Source organism: Galeopterus variegatus, unplaced genomic scaffold (genome assembly GCF_000696425.1).
Source record: "Galeopterus variegatus unplaced genomic scaffold, G_variegatus-3.0.2 Scaffold13770, whole genome shotgun sequence".
NCBI classification, from domain to species: domain Eukaryota; kingdom Metazoa; phylum Chordata; class Mammalia; order Dermoptera; family Cynocephalidae; genus Galeopterus; species Galeopterus variegatus.
The window spans coordinates 23,016-30,004 of NW_007739881.1; positions in this window are offsets into that span (position 1 = coordinate 23,016).

The window sequence follows — 6,989 nt, forward strand, 5'->3', positions numbered from 1 at the left end:
CATTTTGAAGGATAGCCTTCCTGGGTATAGTATTCTTGGCTGACAGTTTTTTTTTTTTTTTCTTTTAGCATTTTGAGTATATCATCCCATTGTCTTCTGTCCTGTACAGTTTTTATTGAGAAGTCTGCTGTTAGTCCAATGAGGACTCCCTTATAGGTGATTTGATGCTTTTCTCTTATTGTTTTTAGGACTCTCTCTTTGTCTTTGATTTTTGCCAGTTTGAACAAAATATGCATTTGTGGGGACCTTTTTGAATTTAATCTATTTTGGGATCTTTAACCCTCCTGAATCTGAAGGTCTGTGTCTCTCCTCCCTGGGAACTTTTCCTCTATTATTTCATTGACTATGTTCTCAATGTTTTTTCCTTTCTCCTCCCTTGAGGAATACAGATGATTCAGGTACTTGTGCACTTAAACTTGTCTGCTATTTCTCTTAGATTTTCTTCATTTTTAAAAAAATTCTCTTTTCTCTCCTTTTTTGGTCTACCTGAGTTATTTTGAATAGAGTGTCTTCAACATCAGAAATTCTTCCTTCTGCTTGCTCTAGCCTTCTGCTTAAGCTCTCATTTGTGTTTATTATTTTGTTGAATGACTCCTTCAGTTCCATTAGTTCTGCTACATTCTTTTTTAAAGTATTAATCTCTTTGTAAATTCTCTCCTTCATATCCTAGATAGTTTTACTCAGGTCATTGTGTTCTCTAACTGCATTTCTTCTTGTATCTCATCGAGTTTCCTTAAGAGAGTTGTTACTTGGAATTCCTTTTCAGTCATTTCAAGGGTTTCCTGCTCTATGAGGTTTGGTACTTGAGAGTGTATTCCTTTGGTGGACTCTTATTTTCTTGTTTTTTTGTGTTTCTAGTATCTCTGCATTGATGTTTGGTCATCTAGTAGAGCAGTTGCTTCTTCTATTATTCTATTTCCTGGACTCTGCTGTGTTGGGTCTGCCGCCAGCAGCTGACCCGTACAGCCCTAGCCTCGTTTCCTTCAGTGGGTGAGCGAACGGCCCGGGATTCCTCTTTCCTTCTGGTCCCCTTTTGGAGAAGACAGGGGAAGAGAGCCGTGAAGAGAGGTGAGCATACCACCAGCCCCAAACCAGCCCAGTTAAAGGACACTCAGACGTAGGTGGGGGTTCTGTCAAGCAATTCCGTTTATTAACACACAAGCATTGGCTTTTAAAGGTAAATGGCAAAGGCAGATTTTTTACATCCTCCAATCATCTTAAGGGTTAAGAGCATGCATCCTGTCTCAATACCTAGCTATTGCAATTATGCAGTGTTCACAAGTGTGGCCAATAAGGGCTAAGGCAAGGTTCCCGCAGAGACTCCCGCTTTGCTTTCTCCTGGCGCCGTCTTAGGCTGCCACGTTAATCCACTTGTAATGTCACTTTAAGGTGGTGTTAGTTTTTCAAAGGCCCAACACTGCTGGTGATGCTCCTTGTGTCAATGCAGTCAAGTGGTTGGTGGTATGCCTGCACATCAGCATGGGATGCTGTGGTTGCAGACCACCCTCGGGGTGACAATGGTTTTGGTGAGTTGCCCATGTGGCAGTGGTGGTTTCCATGGTGGCTAGCTGCATGCATGATAATGGTGGGTGCCTGGTGTTGCCAATGGTGGCAGCTACTGCAGCAGTAGTGGTTATAGCAGCCACCTGCTAGGCTGTTGTGTCCACAGCAGCCGCCTGTGCAGCTACAGTGTCTGCAGTGGCAGTGAGGTTACCTTGTGGGGGCAGCAAGGGCGCTGGTGGCTTCAATTGCCTCCCTCATGTCTGTGATGTCTGCAGCAGCAATAGAGTTACCTCATTGGGGCAGCAGTGGCACCAGCACCTACAACTGCCTCCCTCATGTCTGCAGTATTCTTGGCAACAGTCTGATTATTTTCCAGTGGTGGCTGCAGTGCCAATGGCTACAGTCATCTCCCTCACATCTTCAGTGTCCTTAGCAACAGAGGGGTTAACTCATTGTGGCAGCAATGGCTGTGGTGGTTGCAGCTGCCTCCCTTGCATCTACAGAGTCCATAGCTGCAGCAATAGGCTACCTGCAGGATTGCTGCCCTGCAATGAGCTATTCTGCAATGATCAATGATTCTGGGCCTGGACAATGGATCCAGCAACTGTGTTTCAATCTTCTTCTGTGGGAGAAACATGCCCAGGTCACCTCTAGTCCACCATCTTTTTGGATGATAAATTCTCAATAAATCAAATACTTAAATATAAAATATGAAGAATGTGCATATTACTAAACAAACCATGAAAACTATTTTAAAATAACCTCACCTAGAAGCCATTTTGTTTACCATAAACAGAAAAACTAGAACAAAATTACATTTAAGAAATCATGAATGGCAAAATCCTACAGAGATTATATCAAAAGACAAGAAAACTGAGAAAAAATATTGGCAAATATTATCCTAGGCAATGTGCAAGTCTTCAAATCCCTCAAAGATACACTCTCAAAAGAAAAATGAAAGGTTACTAGAAGACCCATTACCCTCTATGTTTTTGTTGCTCTCTGTTTTTTCAAGAATATTGGATTTGTGCCATTGAAGAATACCTATAATTCTCTATCAGGTCCTGGTGGTTATGTATCAAAGCATAACTCGGTACATAACTCTTAGGCACAGTAAAGTTATGGAGTATTTTGTGATTGCACAAACATGCCTTGATGCCTTATTGGTATTCATAGCTTCTCTAGAGTATGTGGTGTTCAGGCACACTGGAGAGGGTCAGTCCTTATTATTCAGACTAGATCATTGGCAGCTTTCCTCTCATTCATCTTCTGGGAAAACCCTGTGTGTCACAGAAGAAATGGTAATGTGCTCAAATTTCCTTCTGTAGCTCATCCAAAGACCTGAAAATTCTGAATGGCATTTGGCCCAACACCAGAAATTTTATTCCCCATTAATTTTGCCTTTCCTGAGACTTTTGTTCATTTCAAAATATATACCCCCAAATCATATGAAGATCAAGTACCAAAATCAATGCCAATGTCCCTAGACCTTCTTTTTGAATCAGGTTCTTTGAGCATTTAGTTCCTTTTCAAAACATCAATTCAAAATCTTTGTATTTTGAGATGATTTTCCCATTTTAACTCCTTTGAGCCTCTGTGATTTTATAAATAGTGTCCTTGTTATGATCTGCTTCTGGCTCTCCTCACAGGGACTTTGCTGTGAGTCTCGGAGTAGAGCAGTCTATTTTTGTGCTCTCCTGAGAAGACTCGTCCACTAGCCCCCCTCATTGCGAGTTGGTTCCGGGCTGTCGGCTGCCTGTTGTTTTGATGTCTCTCTCCATTAACTAACTCTTGCCTTTCCACCACTGAGCTTCAGTTTCTTGTCTACTGCCTTCCTCATTACAGCCCTTGGCTTATTACTTCAGTCTTTTTGATGTCTCTCTCCATTAACTAACTCTTGCCTTTCCACCACTGAGCTTCAGTTTCTTGTTTACTGCCTTCCTCATTACAGCCCTTGGCTTATTACTTCAGTCCGTGTGTCAACAGAATCCTTGGCAACTTCCTCTGTCATCTTTTGAGCCTCCTTCTCCATAGATTGCTCTTCACCAGTCTGGCTTTCCAAAGATAGCCTGTCAGCAGCTCAAGGTGTCCCAGACTGTGCTCATTTTAATCATTATTAAGAGAGAGCAAGGCTGCAACTAACAAGTAGGTGACCACCTACACTGTGTCACTGACAAGGTGCAAAGAATAAGTACTATCTAGGGTGCCTGAAATCCCACGAGAGATTCACTTCCTGATTTTAAAATTTTTTAATATTTTTAGTGCATCCTGATCAAGATGCAAATACTCTCTTCTGTTTCCCCTTAAGTTTTTCTACATACACCTACTATGGTGCTTACCATATTGTATATGCTTTCTCATATTGTATTATTTATTGCAATCAATTTTATGTTTCTGTGCCCTCACTAGACTAAGGCATTTGCATAGGAATGGTATTTCGATCCTTGTATCTTAGTGTCACAGTTTGTACACGGTAACAGTGGATCTTAATACATGGTTGCTGAATTAACAAGCATAAAATATAGGTGGAGAGGGGAGAAACATACCAGCAACCTCTAATACATTCATTTCAAGTATAAAACTAACGAGTATCAGTTAGGAAACTGAGACAGTTGATACAACAGAAAATTCAAATAACAGTGGCTTAAATACAACACGGGGAAGTTCTCTCAGTAATGAGAAGTACAATGAAAGGTAATTACTGGTATTGATTCAGAAGTTCAAGGATATCAAGGCTAAAGTCTCAGTAATTCCTAGCCTTTCTCTCCAGGTTTCAAGATGGGCTGCTCCAGTTGCAGTCATCATGTGTATGTACCTTCTAGGAATGAGGAGGGAAGAAGGGACCCAAAGGAAGAAAGAGAAACATCTACATCCTCAAAGCAGAACTTTCCCAGAAATCCCATCAGATTTCTATTTATATATCACTGGACAGAATTATAGCAGATTGTCTTCCGTAGTAATAAGGAGGATGAGAAAATTCGGGGCATAATTCAGAAAGACCTCAATTAGAATCTGGGCTTTTCTACTTGTGAGCTTTCTTAGCCTCACTAAGCCTCATCAATAATACAGAAATAATAGTATCTAGCTCATAAAGCTGTTATGAGAAATAAATGTTCATATGGCACCCAGCCTCAAATATGGCAGATATTAAGTCTTAAACATATTAATATAAAGGATGTATTAACAACATCCTGTGAAGTAGTCATTTGCATCTGGCTTTTACAGGAGAAAAACTGAGGCTCTGAGAGAGTCAGCAACTTGTCCAAAGTCACTCAATTTCTCCAACTGAACAGGAAAACCAGGATTCAAACACAGGTCTACTATGGCAGGTTTGTTCCTTTGACTTTTCTAAGTCTACTTTTTAGAAGACATCCTTTCAATAACAGGAATTAATATAAATACTGTACCAAGCTATGGCTTCACAATAAAATGAAAGGGGAGCATACAGAAGAAAATAAAAGCAAAATCAGTCTACTGCAAAGAGCTCACTATTGTGCTCCTGCAAATTATTAAGTTTAGAACATAGAACCTATAAGAAATGATTTAAATGATCAAGATAATTTAGTCTGAAGAAAAGACAGTAGGGGAAAACAATTGCAATTATCAAATTTTCAGATTTAGAATATTGGGCGCTTAGAAAATTATGTACACTTTCTCTTTGCAAGGATGGTATAATTATTCCCAAAGGATCAAAATTTAAATACAAGGAAAAAAAACAACACTTATAAAACAGGTTCTCAGCTGCCATTTTTGACGGGTAATTTTGGGGCTGGGAGTGATTTTAGGGCATTCTTACCTGATGTCAGGGTACAGATAAAAGCTGTATTTATGATTCATAGATGAATTTTTATCCTTACATTTGCAAATTCTATAGCCATAGGGGAGCTGCTAATTAGTGAGAAAATCTCAAAATTTTGATTATTTCTTTTTAAAACAATGGATATTTTAAAAGCAAAACATAATATTTGAATCCTCATGTTTAATTATGAAAATGCTCATGAGTTTTCCAAAAAGGAAATGTTCGCAGTAATTTGCCACTTAACAAAGTTATTACCACCAGAGAAATTAATTATCCTGTAAAATTTTATCTCAGTATATAATTTCATACTTACTAAGCGATATATTATTGGTTGTTAGCTTGAACTTTAGAAGTTTAGTGATTCCCAAATTCTACTCTCTAGCCGACCGCTGACTCCAGATACAAACATGGATAAGGGCACGAAAAAAATTAAATGCACATTTCTACACAGTTACACACTGCACTGACCAAATCAACCCAGCATAAGAAGGTCCATCACCATCTAATAGAAAAACGAGATTTTAAAAGCAATGTCTAAATTTCACATAAACATATAATTATACAATCACACCAGGGGGCGCTCTTAACACTGAAATGATGGATGACATTTTAAAACACGTGGTAGTCTCAGCTGGCCAAATATAAGATTTTTCTAAGCATGTAGAGCTTGCAACAAGTGCTTATCTCTTCAGAATGTTTTACTGGCAATAGACACATTTTCTTTTGCATCCAACTGTTTATGTTGTTAAGACTATCAAGTTAGTCTATCAAGTAAAACATTTGCTGCTGATAGGAAATATTTTATTTTGGAAACATTTGTCTACTTAGACTGGCATCTGTCTCTTATTCTTTCTATAGTTGGGATGATTCTCCATAATAAACAGAGTGCTTAAGTGTACTTACAATTTTAAGAAAATAGTTTCATTGTGAATTTTACTTTTTACAAAATTTCCTACTAGACTGTCGGGGTTTTTTTTACCCCATTAAAAATGGGAAGCAATTCTCAAAGTTATCAAAAATTGACACTCATAGTAAAATTCTAATCTAGGAAGTATGTGTTTTTACCCCCATATTTTCTCATTACCTGGTAGGAACTCCAAAGCCCAGATGCTCTCCTGAGAGAAAGTTCAAGATTCAGCTTCCTAAAAATACAATTAGAAAATTAATGTGCGGCTTCAAAGAAATAGAAAAAGGCAAAAGCTGAATTTAGGCTATGTCAGTCAGAGAGAATGACCATACACTACTCCATCAGAAGTAAATATTTTCAAACAAATGACATTTGATTAAATTTTAAGAAACAACTTAAAGTTGAAACAAAAGCATCACAATGTGTGAAAAGACAATGACACAACTACCTGTCTTCTTTAGTGGTAGAGAAGTTTGTAAGATTTGTTCAACCCATCTAACTGAGATCACCCCCTTTTTTCTATCAGCTGCCTCCATGAGTCACTGTCTACCTGTGCCCAAGATCAAATAGGAAGAGTTCTGGCCAATGCTCATCTAATATGGATGGGGAAGAGATCACCCCCTTTTTTCTATCAGCTGCCTCCATGAGTCACTGTCTACCTGTGCCCAAGATGAAATAGGAAGAGTTCTGGCCAATGCTCATCTAATATGGATGGAGAGAAATCAGCAACCTCTTTGGTGTCAATTCAGGGAAACAGAAATGAACCTCTCTACTGTTTGT